This window comes from Drosophila montana, unplaced genomic scaffold (assembly GCF_035044405.1).
Source record: "Drosophila montana isolate Dmon_TW-CO22-7 unplaced genomic scaffold, ASM3504440v1 contig_1866_1, whole genome shotgun sequence".
Classification (NCBI taxonomy): domain Eukaryota; kingdom Metazoa; phylum Arthropoda; class Insecta; order Diptera; family Drosophilidae; genus Drosophila; species Drosophila montana.
The window spans coordinates 283017-297002 of NW_026996785.1; the positions used below are offsets into that span (position 1 = coordinate 283017).

General features: G+C 43.5%; 1 long non-coding RNA gene across 1 annotated transcript; it reads left to right on the plus strand.

The window, feature by feature from the left end:
- Positions 1-9448: 9448 nt before the first annotated feature.
- LOC135441211 (uncharacterized) lies at positions 9449-10890 on the plus strand. The gene is made up of 3 exons (XR_010438434.1): positions 9449-10484; positions 10574-10781; positions 10837-10890. It is a non-coding gene; the product is annotated as an uncharacterized LOC135441211 (long non-coding RNA).
- The last annotated feature ends 3096 nt before the right edge of the window (positions 10891-13986 follow it).

Sequence of the window (13986 nt, forward strand, 5' to 3'; positions counted from 1 at the left end):
AATAAGCACTAGTTGAAAAAAAAAAAGGTAAATGGCGGACCCTATATATTCCAGGCTATTGGGCGAGTTCACATAACCATGTCCGCCTGTCCGTTCATCCGCTTTCCTGTTTTTTTTTGTTTATTAAGATCTTAACCCTTCTCGGTATTTATTAAGTTTGTACTAGAAGTATATAACTGCACGCGCACTAATACTTCAATGCAACTTTATATGCATGAGTACGCTCTAACTCTCAGACTATGTGAGCTTAAACATAATTGTGCTAAGTCGAATTTTCTATAAGCTCATTTCATTTCAATCAAAATCAATAATAAAACTGGCGATAAGCGAACCAGTTGTATAGGGCATTTCTACTTGACGACCGTGACATACAATCCGAGGATTGCAGGACCAACAACCGATCAATGGACCGGACAAAACTAGCTTCCGTAGAAGACCATTTGGCGGCCGCTGTAAATATCACTGCAAATATCGCTGCAAATATCTCTGCAAATATCGCTGCCAATAACGGTCCAAATATCGCTTGCATCGGCCGCTCAATTTCGCCGCGAGCTTTCGCAGCTTTGCCTCGGGGCTTTCCCTCTTCACCGCCGAATTGAATTTGCGCTCTCGAAGACGGGGTTGAGCAACCGATCGGCAACGCAGGGTTGCTGCGGCGGCTAGCGGTTAAATTCAAACTTTCCCTTTCCCTCACTATACGCTCATTCTAACGAACTAATTCTAATCTATTAGAACTAACTATACAATGCATAGATATGTCACCAGAATAATTGGATCACGATAAATCGCAACGACTGAGCTCCATGGGTGCCTCGCTCTCACTTATTGATTTGCGCCCTTGTGTTCATCTCCTTCTCCCTGCATAGCTTCTCAAAAACCCCGAGATCTACAAACATACATATGTATGTGTTGTGTGGATTTGCGCACAAGTAGATCGCGGGGTTTGTCGCGAGCCGGAGATTTTTTCTTCAATTGTGTGCCCTTTGTGTCTGTGGTACACACTTTCAAATGCTCTATCATATATTTCTTCGTCCAGTCCGGCATAATGAGAAAAATCTGATTTATTTATATTTAATAAAAACTTAAATGACCCAAATGAAATATTGATCTCTATATATAAAACTGTTTGTCCTGACTGATTGGTGATCAACGCACAGCCCAAACCGTAAGAGCTAGGAAGCTGAAATTTTCACTGTAGCTACCTTATGTGATGTAGACGCACGGTAAGACGGGGTTTCGGGAAATTCCACCCGCAAGTGTGGAAAAATTGCGAAAAACGTTTGTAAGTAACTTTTTTGTTTACCATCGGATCGGCCTCAAACTTATTTTCAAAGATCTTTGTTCAAATTCATTTGAGGGGTGTATCACACTTTTAGGAAAATCCATTCCTCCTTGGTGGAAATGGAGGTCAAAGATTTGGTGGGTGACGTTTCGCGCTCAAATTCGTTTCCAAAGATCTATAAGAAAAATCATTTGAGACGTGTTTCACACTTTTCGCAGAATCCAAACTTTTTCGGGTGGAATGCGACTCAAAGATTTTTTGTGCGAAGTTTCAAGTTGTGTCCGATTTGCTTCAAACTTATTTTCAAAGCTCTACATAAGAATATAATGATTACGTGTTGCAGCGATTTGGGAAATTCCACTCGCAACATTGGTAAATTTTACGGTCCGATAAGTTTCAAAATCATTTTCAAAGCTTTTTGGGAACGTTGATTTTTAACATACGTTCCACGGGCAAGGCCGGGTTATACCCGCTAGTATTATATATTCTAATATTTTTGTTTACTGTTTTGCTTAAAATCAAAAAAAATACTAAGTCACATTTCTGCAAGGGTAATTCTTCGTTGGCTTGTCGAAAAATGCTAAGAAAAGACCAAATATTGAAAATGTTCAATTTTTGCTTTAAAAATGTTTTATTGAATGTGTGTGCCTTCTGCTACCACAGGCACAAAAGGCACATAATTGAAGAAAATATCTCTGGCTCGAGGACAAACGCCGTGATCTATTTCTTCGCACATCCACACAACACAAATATATGTATGTTTGTAGATCTCGGGGTTTTTTGAGAAGCTATGCAGTGAGAAAGAGATGCACACAACTGCGCAAAGCATTGAGTGGGAGCGAGGCATACTCTGCACATGCATACACACATATGTATTTGGGCTGTAAGGATTTGAAACTAACATATGTTCATATATTATGAAAAGGCATTAGCCGCAGCGACGTTGTGCGCTGATCGAGATGCGGCTTCATACTGAACGTTCGGCTTTCGAAGCCGGCGTTCGGCTGCCACTCTTAGCAGTCTTATTTTATCTGGGCACAATGAAATGGTCGCGGGCACCCATGGAGCTCTGTCGTTGCGATTCATCGTGATCCGATTATTCTGGTGTTTGACATATCTATGCATTGTATAGCTAGTGCTATTAGCTTAACGGCTCCTTGCCTTTAATTAGTAAAGCTCTTATTCTAATACTGCTTACAACTAACAAAATCAACTATTACATTAACGGCTCCTTGCCTCTTACTTAACTATGCTCTTATTTTGAAACTGCTTACAACTAACAAAATCAACTATTGCATTAACGGCTCCTTGCCTCTACTATGCTTACAAACTATAAAAAACTATTAAATTATAGTACCAATAGCTCCCTGCCGTGACTTGGGTCATTACCGCCAGCGATATCTCCGGCCCTCGATAAACTGCGCTATCGTGGTCTTCACGGTCCTATTAGTCCTCTTGGTGGGAATCTCTTGAGAGCAGTTCGGGGCGGTATGCTAGACCTCTACACCCAGGGACTCCAGAAAAGCCTTGAAACTACGGCTTGTAAACTACACCCCGTTGTCGCACATGAACTTCTTAGGCACCCCTTACTTACTCAAAATCCTCCCTCAGAACGCTGTCTGCAAGTGCGCCGCCGTGGCCCTCCTGAGAGTGACCAGTTCCACCCACGTCGAGAAAGCATCATGGAAAACCAGAAGTATTGTGTTGCCATGTCTCGATCGTGGAAGGGGCCCGACGAGATCCGCGCAGAGTACCGCTATTGGCTCTGCTACCTGTTTCGTCAGCATGCGACCAGCCGGTTTTAATTTCTCGCTTTTGAACTTCTGGCAAATTTGGCAGCACTTCACGTACTTGGCGGCATCGCGGAACCATGATACCGTTTTCCTCACGCCTTGATGCCCGGCCGTGGGAGCATCGTGCTATTCCCGCAATACCCTCTGCCGGTGACCACTGGCCACGCATAGCTTCCAGGGGATGAAGTCCTCGTCGTCCGTCCGGTGGCCCAAATGCCTATATAACTGTCTATTTTCTTCTGTGTAGTCCGGGTCTTGGCTGGCTCTTCGGCGATCCTGGCATGCATACTCGCGACCCAATTGCAGGGGGCCTCGGCCACCACTGCTTGCTGCCAGCTCTTTACAGGATGCCTTGATAGGATGCTTCATCCCAAGCCCATTTCCGCACCTTCTTTAAGAGCGCCGTTAGCGGCTGTACCTGAGTCGCGAAGTTGGGAACGAAATGCCTGTTCCTGACACTGTCGCAACTCCTTACACCTTCTCCGGATCGGTACGTATCTCTTCTCTACATATAATATGCCCCAGGTGGACAAACCTCTCCCGGAAGAATCAGCATTTCTTTCTATTCAGCCTGAGATTGGCCGCTGTTAACCGGCGGAATACCTCCCTCAAATTCTCTACATGCTGATCTTGCGTTGCCCCTATTACCACGATATCGTAAAGGTAGCCGAACGCATGAAGCTCCATTTCCGGCCCAATTACCGTGTCCAAGACGTACTGAAAGGTCGAACACGCTGAATGTAAACCAAGTGGCATCACCCGCCATTGGAAAAGACCTCTTTCTGGGACTGTGAATGCCGTGCATTCCCTACTATCGGCTGCCATCGGTATCTGCCAGTACCTGTGCTTCAAATCTAGAGTTGATATGCATCGGGCGTGGCGCAACCGCTCAAGGATGTAATTAGTCCGGGGAACAGGCAAATCATCCGGAATGGAAATGAGCATTGAGTTGCCGGTAGTCGATGTACATGCGCCACTCGCCAGTCTTCTTCCTGACTAAGGCGATTGGGGCACTGTGCTGACTACGCGACGGCTCGATGGCACCTGCTTGGATCAGTTCATCCACCTGTTCGTCAATCACCCTCTGCATGGCTGGATTCTTCGGATAATACCTTTGCTTCAGCGGCTTGTCATCCTTCAGTAGGATCCTGTGCTTCGCGATGTGTGAGACCCCTTGCAGACCCTTGCAGTGCCAGTTCCAACTCCAGGAACTCCCTTAGTTCTGGATCCAGATCTGCCGGCCACTCTGCCCCCTCTGCACTGGGTTCACCCTGTGTCTCGCCTCTTCCATGCAGCGTTCCGACTCCAGATGGAGCTCCATGATTGCTCCGCTCTGGCGACTGCTCCTGATCCCCTGCGTCCATGTGGATCTTAGCCGTTGTTCCTAATCCCTCCGTCCGCTGGCACTTTTCCACCGTACCGCCTCCATGACCAGCCTCTGCAGCTCTACGCGCCACCTGTTGGGCTCGTCAAGCTCTCGGTCCAATCCCCAGTGAGGCCCCTCCCTCACTTCCTTCTTCTTTACATTTTCCTTCGGTCCCTGACGCGTGAGGCCTTCTTTCGGCTTTTCTTTACTCTGCTGCCGAATAGGTGCTCCCTTTTCATGACCTAGGCGGCCTTCATTCGGCTCCTCGCTCGTATCCTTTTCCGTTGGTTGTCAAGCAGGCACTCCTGCTTCCCGAGGCGTGAGACCTTCGTTTGGCTCTTCTCTTGCCTCAGGCCCCGCGACCGGCGCCGTCACCGTTTCAAGGACCAGCTCTGCCTTGTCGCAGCGTATTGTAGTGCCCATTGCACCCAAGAAATTCATCCCTTGGCTGACGTGGTCTAGCATCGAGGGCATGATGAGCATCTACATACTGATAACCTTCGCCGCTAGTCCGACCTCTGACCTCAATACCAGACGAATGAGCGCCTGCACGTCCTCTGCTCTTCCCCGAATCACCCACTTGTGTGCGCAATCTTCACTCATGAAGCTGCTATTGGCTCCGGTATCGATGGTAGCAGGCATCGTTCGCCCGCCGATCTCCACCGTAGCGACGATCCGGCCACCTTCCACGTTCAGTGGGTGTCGTGTCCGTTTGTATCGGCGCCGATCCTGTCCTGGGCGACGCCGTTGCCCGTTTCCCGCCTCCGTGCGGCGAAAACAATCTTGGCTACTCCTGCCCTGGTTCCCACATACCCCACAGAACAAGTCGGGTGCGTTGGGACATTCCCTGGCAAAGTGCCCCTCCTGTGCGCACCTACGACATACTTATTTAGGGGCCGTTGCTGGCGGGGCGGAGACCCGTTTATCCACACCGGTCGCTCTGGGTCCGATGGGAGTATACCGGAATGGGTTAAGGTGTCCCCCCGTCTTGCGTTCTCGTATATCCGGTGGAACTCTTGAGCCGGCTCATATCTGGCATGACGCATCAAAGCACTCAACTCTATTAAGTACTCCTCCCCCCACGCGTTGCCTGCGGGACCGGATTTCGTCCTCAAGCTTTTCGAAATAACGCGGCGGCAGGAAGAACTCCAAGAAACCCCTTCTAAACACTTAGTCCACTACTCAAGAACAAACGAGCGGCCCTGTCGCAGAACACCTCACTCATTGCCCGATCCATACCATACGTAATGGCGCGTTCCTCTAGGTCCCTAGGAACCCAAGGACGTCGGAGTGGCCAGCGTATCTCATACCCGACTTCCGGACTTTTTCCGGCACGTTCGCGAAGGACCTAACCTTTGACTGGGAATATGGCCTGGGATTGTAGGGAACACTACCCGGCTCGGCAGGGGTCCGCCTGACCTCTACGTCGATCAGTGCTGTTCGGCGGGCTTCATCTCTCCTGAAGTCATGAGCCTCCCCTTCCTTTTCCAGCCCGAACTCATGGGCGATCGCTACCAGTTCCACCTTGCGCCGCTGGTGGATCCAGCGCACGCCTACCCCCGGATTTTGGAACTCACCCGAATCCATTTTGATTTCTTATCACTCAATCTAGGTGCCCGCTTCGACTTCTCTCTTTTGTGGACTCTAGCTCGATTTCGTGTTGGTGGGTGGGCAATTCTCGTTCCGTAGGTTTATTTATCATACTTTTATCTTAGTCTTTCCGCATGATTATTTATTTATTACCATATATATAGGCATATTCTTCTTTAAATTTATTTATTTTATTATTTCTTTGTCGTAGTTTTTTTTTTTATTTTCTTTTCCGTCTATTTAACAAAACTTAAAAAAGAAACCCAAAAAAATAATAATAAACGAAACGCACTTAATGTTCTTTTAAATTGTAACCATCCTTCACTTTTGTCTTTGCCTTTGTTTCTTATTATATTTCTTTTCCTATTATTATTTTTATTTTTGTTTTTTACGGTCACTCCACAAAAAATAACATAACAAAATAATTCACATGATGTTCTTTTAACATTTAATCTTCGTCCATTTAACTTGTTTTGTGATTGTCTGTTCTTATTGTTCAGTTCGTTTTATTTATTATTAAACGCACCCGTTCTCATTGCTTTCGCCAACTGTACTTACGAATTCAACTTTTTAACGCGCGTGAGTTGAATACGTCCCACTGTACAGCCGCTGTCGCCTTAACGGCTCTTCGACGCTGATGTCGACTGCGCGCGCGTTTGTGCACATGTGTGCAAGCGTGGTCTCGACGTCGCCCGTCTGGCGCGCGCGCGCTGTACTTTTCGAACGACCGTTATCTTTCTGTTCTCGGCTTTGTGTGCTCGATTTTGCACACATTTCTGGTTGCCTAAATCATACAGGTGTTCATTTTATTGCCTAACACAGGCTATGAAAATACCTTTGTTAGGGTGTGTCCGACTACCTAATACCCTAGATTTATATCTTGCCCTTATGATGTACTATTTTTTTCCCTTTTCCTCTGCTAGGGTACATAAACTTTAGGGTATGCCCGACTAAAAAACCCTTTATACACCTCATCATCTCATATGTCCCTTATTTTTCGAAAACACTTATTTGGACATACTTGCGGGGCTTTAATCCACAACTATGCCGCGCCCCTAATCGCCTCCTAGGTCCCGAACCACACATACACGGCCGAGATTACTCACGCGGACGGCGGGCTAAGCCTCGATTCATACATACACGGCCGGGATTGCTCACGCGGTCGGCGGCCTAAGCCTCGAGTCAGACACACAGCACACTCTAAGTCTCGTTTTTCTTTCTCTACCTTGATACGCGTGTACTCACCCTGACGCTCGATCACAAAGTGCCGGCACGCTCGCAGGCGAGCCGTGCGCTTGCCTCGGCCACGAGCTTTCGCAACTTTGCCTCGGAGCTTTCGCTCTTCACCGCCGAATTGAAGTTTTGCTCTCGAAGACGGGGTTGAGCAACCGATCGGCAACGCAGGGTTGCTGCGGTGGCCGGCGGTTAAATTCTAACTTAAATTATGCGGGGTTCCTTGCCCTTAACAATATGCTCATTCTAACGAACGAAGTAAACTATTCGCTTAACTGCTCCTTGCCTTTAATTAGTAATGCTCTTAATCTGATACTGCTTACAACTAACAAAATGAACTATTACATTAACGGCTCCTTGCCTCTTACTTAAATAAGCTCTTATTCTACTACAGTTAATGCTTACAAACCAACAAAACTATTAAATTATAACACCAACGGCTCCCTGTCGTGACTTGGGTCATAAACATAACAGCTCCTTGCCGTGGATCTAAACTGTGGGGTGGCTGATCCAAGTAGCCACCTCACAGTTTACTAAAACATTTAAAAAAAATATTATAGCAAGAAGAATGGAATTCTCGGCCAAAGTCAATTCTGCCAAAGGCTTAAAACAAAAGCTGGTATAAATAAGATTAGACTGCTTAAAGTGGCACCGAACGAAAATATCTTTGAAAACACTTCAATAGATACTTTCAAAAATATGAGCAGTATATATTTAAAGAACTTAAGAGTAGCGCTAGTCAGGCCGGGGACCCAAATAAATACAGATAAAGAAAAAGAACCAAAATTGTCTACATTCCATGATGAACCCATTCAAGGAGGTCATAGAGGCATTTAAAAAACATAAGCAAAAACAAGTATGAGTGCTCTAGTCGGGGGTGCCCGATTAGAAAATACCCTGAACCTATAAATACTTTTAAATATAAATATAGGGTATATATTTACTTATTTATATTCATAAAATAATTCCAAAGTTAATATTAAACATATTTGAATTATTTAGACATATATATAGAAACTTACTTTACCCTATCCTGAACACTTAGAGAGATACCACTGTGGTAACTATACACTGTCTCGAGTGTCCTAGCGCTAACTTCCTCACTGGAGAGATTTGAAAAAGCCCAATCAATGTGAGAGTCATAATTGGTAGTGGGCGTTTTCAAATCTGATAGACCCTTAAATCCCTTCCTGAGCAATTCATCGTAAAGGCTCCTACATTTATCAAATTTGCTCAGGCATATTTTAAAATCTCCTAAAATTATGCAACTTTCCCTTAAAAATGAATGTTGCTGAAATAAATCCACAAACTCTGTTTTAAACAAACCAAGCGGATATAACGGACTTTTGTAAATCACAAAAAAACGTACAGACTTATAACAAAATATTGCATTCTGAATAAATCGTAAGGGTTTTAACGGATAAATATCCAAAGAAATTTCAATAAGTTAATCAATTTAATTGTTGAACGCCGTTTAGGAAAATCTGCCGACCGATATCTCTTTGAAATGATCGCCGACTATGGTTGCCATCACGCGCCCCGTTATCCATTTTTGGGGTGGTGTATTGTCCTCGTGTACCAGAACGAGGCATTATACTTCCAAGTTGGGCATGGCTATGCCACAAACTAAGAATGGGCGAGCTTCACGCAGTCGGTCAGCTGGTAAATTGCATATAATCTTGTACCGGTAGCAGTGCACGCATCCTTTAACAAGTTTGATGCATGCTTCTCGAGCATTAATAGGCCAGATTTGCTGTCGTAGAATTGAGACCATAACTTTGACGCCGGCATGGTAATTCTTTATGTGGATGTTTCGAAGAAACAATTCGACGATTAGATTTTCGAGACAGCAGTATGGGAAACTTAGCATCATATGGAATGGGTGTCTTTAGCAATCTTCCACCAAATCGAATGATTTTGAAATTGGTTTCTTTTTCTACAATTGCATAAACGAATGGGTTCAAAATTTGAAGATGATGCTAATGTTTTTGATTTTTCTACATTTGCACCACTTGTACCAATTTAAGAAAGGCGAGTCGCAGCTCCTGTGGTGATAAAACTGATTCGCGACTACGTTTTTTCGCTTGGAAAAAACGGTTGATGTATGCCGTGACGCGCACTAATTTATTGAACGATGAGCACCGCTCGCTCAGCTTCAAGATATCATTGTTCTGTAATGCTACAGAATGCCCTGTAACTGTCTTCTTGTTATCAGATGATTACATTTCTAGTGATATTTCAAATTGATACAGTTGCGACCATTTACTTGGGACTTGTCATAAAAATTCAGGACCATTAAACCAGAGCGGACAAACCAAATCGTCTACATTTGTGACCCTAGAAACAAATTCAGCTGGATTTGCTTCTGACGGCGCATAACGCCAGTAAACACCAACAGAAAGTTCTTGTATATCTGCTACTCTGTTGGCTACGAAAGTTGTAAATGAGCTGGGGTCTCTTTTAAGCCAGTGAAGGGTGACTTGAGAGTCTGACCAAAAATTAAATTGCCAACAGATGATCAGCGCATAATTCCAGTTGTGGAATCGATTTTGTTTTAAGGTAGGCCACACGAGACTTTGCTGTAAATAACTTCGCAACTACTTTCCCCATATCGTGGGTGCGCAAATAGATGCAACAGCCATAGGCATGGCTAGAAGCATCCGTAAATCCATGAATTTGTACGTTGTGGTATCTGGATTGGAAAAATATCGAGGAATGGAAATTTTATGTAATTCTAATAGGGTTTGTTTAAATTTTTCCCAGGTTGTGTGTAGACTTATGGGAATAGCTTCGTCCCAATCCAACTTCATCCGCCAAAAGTCCTGGAGTAAAATTAATGTTTTAGTAATCAAAGGACACAATAATCCTAACGGATTAAACAATCGAGATGCAACTGAGATAATATTGCGCTTAGTTGGCTTTAAAGAATTATATGAGTTCTCAAGAGAATCATTGAATGCATCAGTTTTGGGATTCGACCTCATTCCAAGAGTTTTGACAGATGCCAAAGGATGAAATTCTAGCGACTTTTCTTCACTATTTCCAGTCAGCAAACTTTTGTAATAATCTCGAGCTCTTTTAAACTATTTGCTCCTGTTATCATGTCATCCGCATAAAAATCGTTTTTGATGACGTGAGAAGCAATTGGGTGAGATTCTGCGTTGAGTTCTGCTAGTTCAAAAAGGCAACGTACGGCCAAAAAGGGAGCGGAGGCAGTGCCGTAAGTCACAGTGTTGAGTTGAAATGTCTGTAAACTTACTGATCTATATTGCCTCCATACAATTAACTGAAACTTTCGATACTCCTTAGCTGTAGGCTGTGAAAACATATTTATGCAACCGAAATCTTGCAAGGGTTAAATATAGCTGCCTCTGAATAATTGAACATATCATCAAAGTCTCGTTTAGTGAGATTGACGTCGACGTCTTGCTTGACGCATCGCAAATTGGTGGTTATACTATCAGGACGCAGGACGCGTTGATGGGGAATGTAATAATGCAGTCCTGGAGCAGTTGACGTAAGCGGTGAGAGGTCACGATTTTCTTTCATAAAACGTTATACATATTTCGCAGTACGTCATCCTTTTCAAGTCTGCGCTCTCAAGCCAAAAACCGACGTTTTGCCGACTCAAAAGATAATCGCAATACTTTTGGACTCGCACATACTGTTTAAGATTTCGTTCACATTCAATTTGTTGGCTGTATATGCAGCCTTCGACTTCTCTGGGATCTGTTCTAATTCCCAAAATCGTTGTGCTAGAGTGCCGAGACAACTATTGCCACTATCAATTGCGACAGTGCTAACTAGTGCTTGCGGTGATGTGCCTTGCGAATATTTTCCTGACACAATCCAACCTAACACTGTTTTTTGAATCGTTGGATGTTCAGGAGACATCTTTATTTGGCTAACACAAAGTGGGTCGAAAAACTTTTCAGCACCTAACAGTAAGTCTACTCTCGCAGGTTTGTGGAATCGAGGGTCGGCCAGTTCAATATTTGGAGGTATAGTCCACTGTGAGGAGTGAATCTTCTGATCAGGTTGGTATGTAGAGATAGAACTCAGAATCCAAAAATTAGCCCCAAAAGTATGAGAATTCAAGCGCGATTGAAACGATGTATGGACTTTGTGTTTGTTGGTCGATGCAGTGATACCCACTGGGGCAATTTTAAATGACGCATCTTCACGACGTAGACGTAAGCGTTGTGCTAAGTCCTCTTACATAAAGTTTATTTGAGATCCGGAATCTAAAAGCGCTCTCGCGGGCTGGAAATGCCCAAATCTATCTTTTAACTTTACTACAGCTGTGGCTAGGATTACTTGTTCGGCACTAAGAACATGAGTTACATAAGCGTGTTGCTGTGGAGAAGCTGTGGCGGAACTAGAGTCTTGCGTTTGCAACTTCTCGCTCTCATACCTGTGAAGTACAGTGTGGTGTGTCTTTGAACACAATCGACATTTCGATCTTCCATTTTTTTTTATTGCATGCCCCTGTTTTAAACAGTTGATGCACTAGTTGTGTTGTTTCACAAACCCAAAACGTTGATAAACAGGTAGAGCGCTAAACGATTGACAGTTTGCGAAACTATGATCAGTGACTGAACAATAGCTGCACTTGGTAACTGCTTTCTGATCACCCTTAGAGCACGAAAACGATGACCCGATATGTCCCTTATTAGCCTCTAGCTTTGGTTTCGTTTTGCCCCTAGTTGACTCTTCGGCAGCTAAATGTTGATAGAGCCGATTCAATTTAGCAGCGCAATCTGACCACGATGGCAAGCTTTCATAGTCAAGCTGTTCTTCGAATCGAGATTTTGTTAACTGGTCTACTTTTGACATTGCTATTATCATTGCACTTGCAATATTCTTGTCATCGCCTAGAGACTGCAGAGACGAATACAATGCCGATATGGTATCTACAAGACCTCTAAGACTTGAGGCTGAAGGTTTTGTCATGTGAGGAATTTCAAAGAGTTGAGTTGCATGGTTTAAAAAAATATAGGGCAATTGTTTATCATAAGCAGCCATAAAACTTGCTAAAGCCTTTTCATAATTGCAGTCTATGATTTGAAATGCCTTTACTGTTCCTAAGGCCTCATCAGACAAGCAAGAACTTAAATGGTTAAATTTCTCGACATTGGACATTGTGGAATCATTGTGCACCAGACTTTCAAAAAGACAAATAAAGTTTTTGAATTCTGCATGCTTTCCACTGAACTTTGGCAAACACATTTTGGGTAATTGTGTCATATGATGTTGACTGAATGACGCTGATAAACCGTGATGACTGGGACGTTGTTCCTTCTTATTGGCCGATAAATATAAAGCCTTGTAGAAATACACACATCTACCACTGTTGCACTAGAATCTTTGCTAGGGTTCAATATATCGACTTCAGCTTGTATATCCATTATCTTTTCAATATACCCTTCTAGTAACTCCAGTCGATATTAAAGTTGTATCGAATCAAATGAAATTGTTTTTTCTTCAAAAGCGGTCCCTAACCGCTTAATATCTCCTAGAACTTTATCCTGCTTTTGCAAAGTCGCTATTAATTTCGACTAGACTTGGCGTCTTTAGCATTTCCATCATTAAGTGTTGACATTTGCACAAATGATAATGCTGAAAAGAAAATGTCATTGAGCTGTGCTCCAATTCTGCTTGGCAACAGCAGCTGCACAAAATCAGTGACAATGGTCAAACTTACTATATAACGGCTTAAGCAACAGCCGCTGCACAACTCACAAGTACAGTGTTACCTTGCAATACCGATCACGATGCTGACCAAGTGCACAAATTGAATCAAAGAGCACAATAATATTTGGACACAGTAAATTGTCAGGCAAATTGTTGTTGTCTATCCACTCGATCCCAACAGCAAAGAAGGGAAGCGGAAGAATAGAGGAAAATAAATAGCAATGACCTATGCTCCAAATTTCTGCTTCGCCACAGTAGCTGCAAAAAAAATGCAAAAATGCTTAAACAGTGTTACCTTCCAGTAATGAACACGGTACGTTGGACAAACCGCTAGAGTTGCGCCCAATTATGCACAAACACACTTAATCTTTCTTTTTTTGTAAATATGATTTAAGGGCGGTTCACTTGATTTTTTATTTATATATAAATCAATAATATGTGGCAAAAACTGATTTCTCTATTGCCTTTTGCAGGTTACAGCAACAAATTTAATTGTGGATATTATTATTATCAATTTTCGGAACGAAATACCTGAGTTTTCATTATAAGGTTTTCCAAACATTCCTTGATATTGTCCGAAATCCAAGAGGTGTCAAGATCCAATAACAGATATATAACGCCAGCCAGTAGACGAATGAAACGCAGCTCTTGGGCTTGTGCCGAACCAATATTGTACTTTTTGCAAAGTACTGCAAATCCCACAAATCCTAAACGAAGTACCTGCTCCTAAACGCCGTTTAGGAAAATCTGTTTTACACGTTTTTTGCTTCTTTTTGACTGCAGAGCTCGACAACAACTCCAGCACACTTTATCGGAGAGGCTTGCCGCAGCTAAGATGAGCAACGACAAGGTCAACGCTTAACAGGGCTCTTTACATAAATTAAGAGCCACTGTGCGTGTGAGAAACATCGCTGCATTCTGCACGTTTACATTATTTCTTAATTAGGTTTGAGCTGTTTCAACAACACGACTGATCCAGATATTTTCCTACCGCTTAAGCAATTAGATATATTGTTTAAAATTGCATC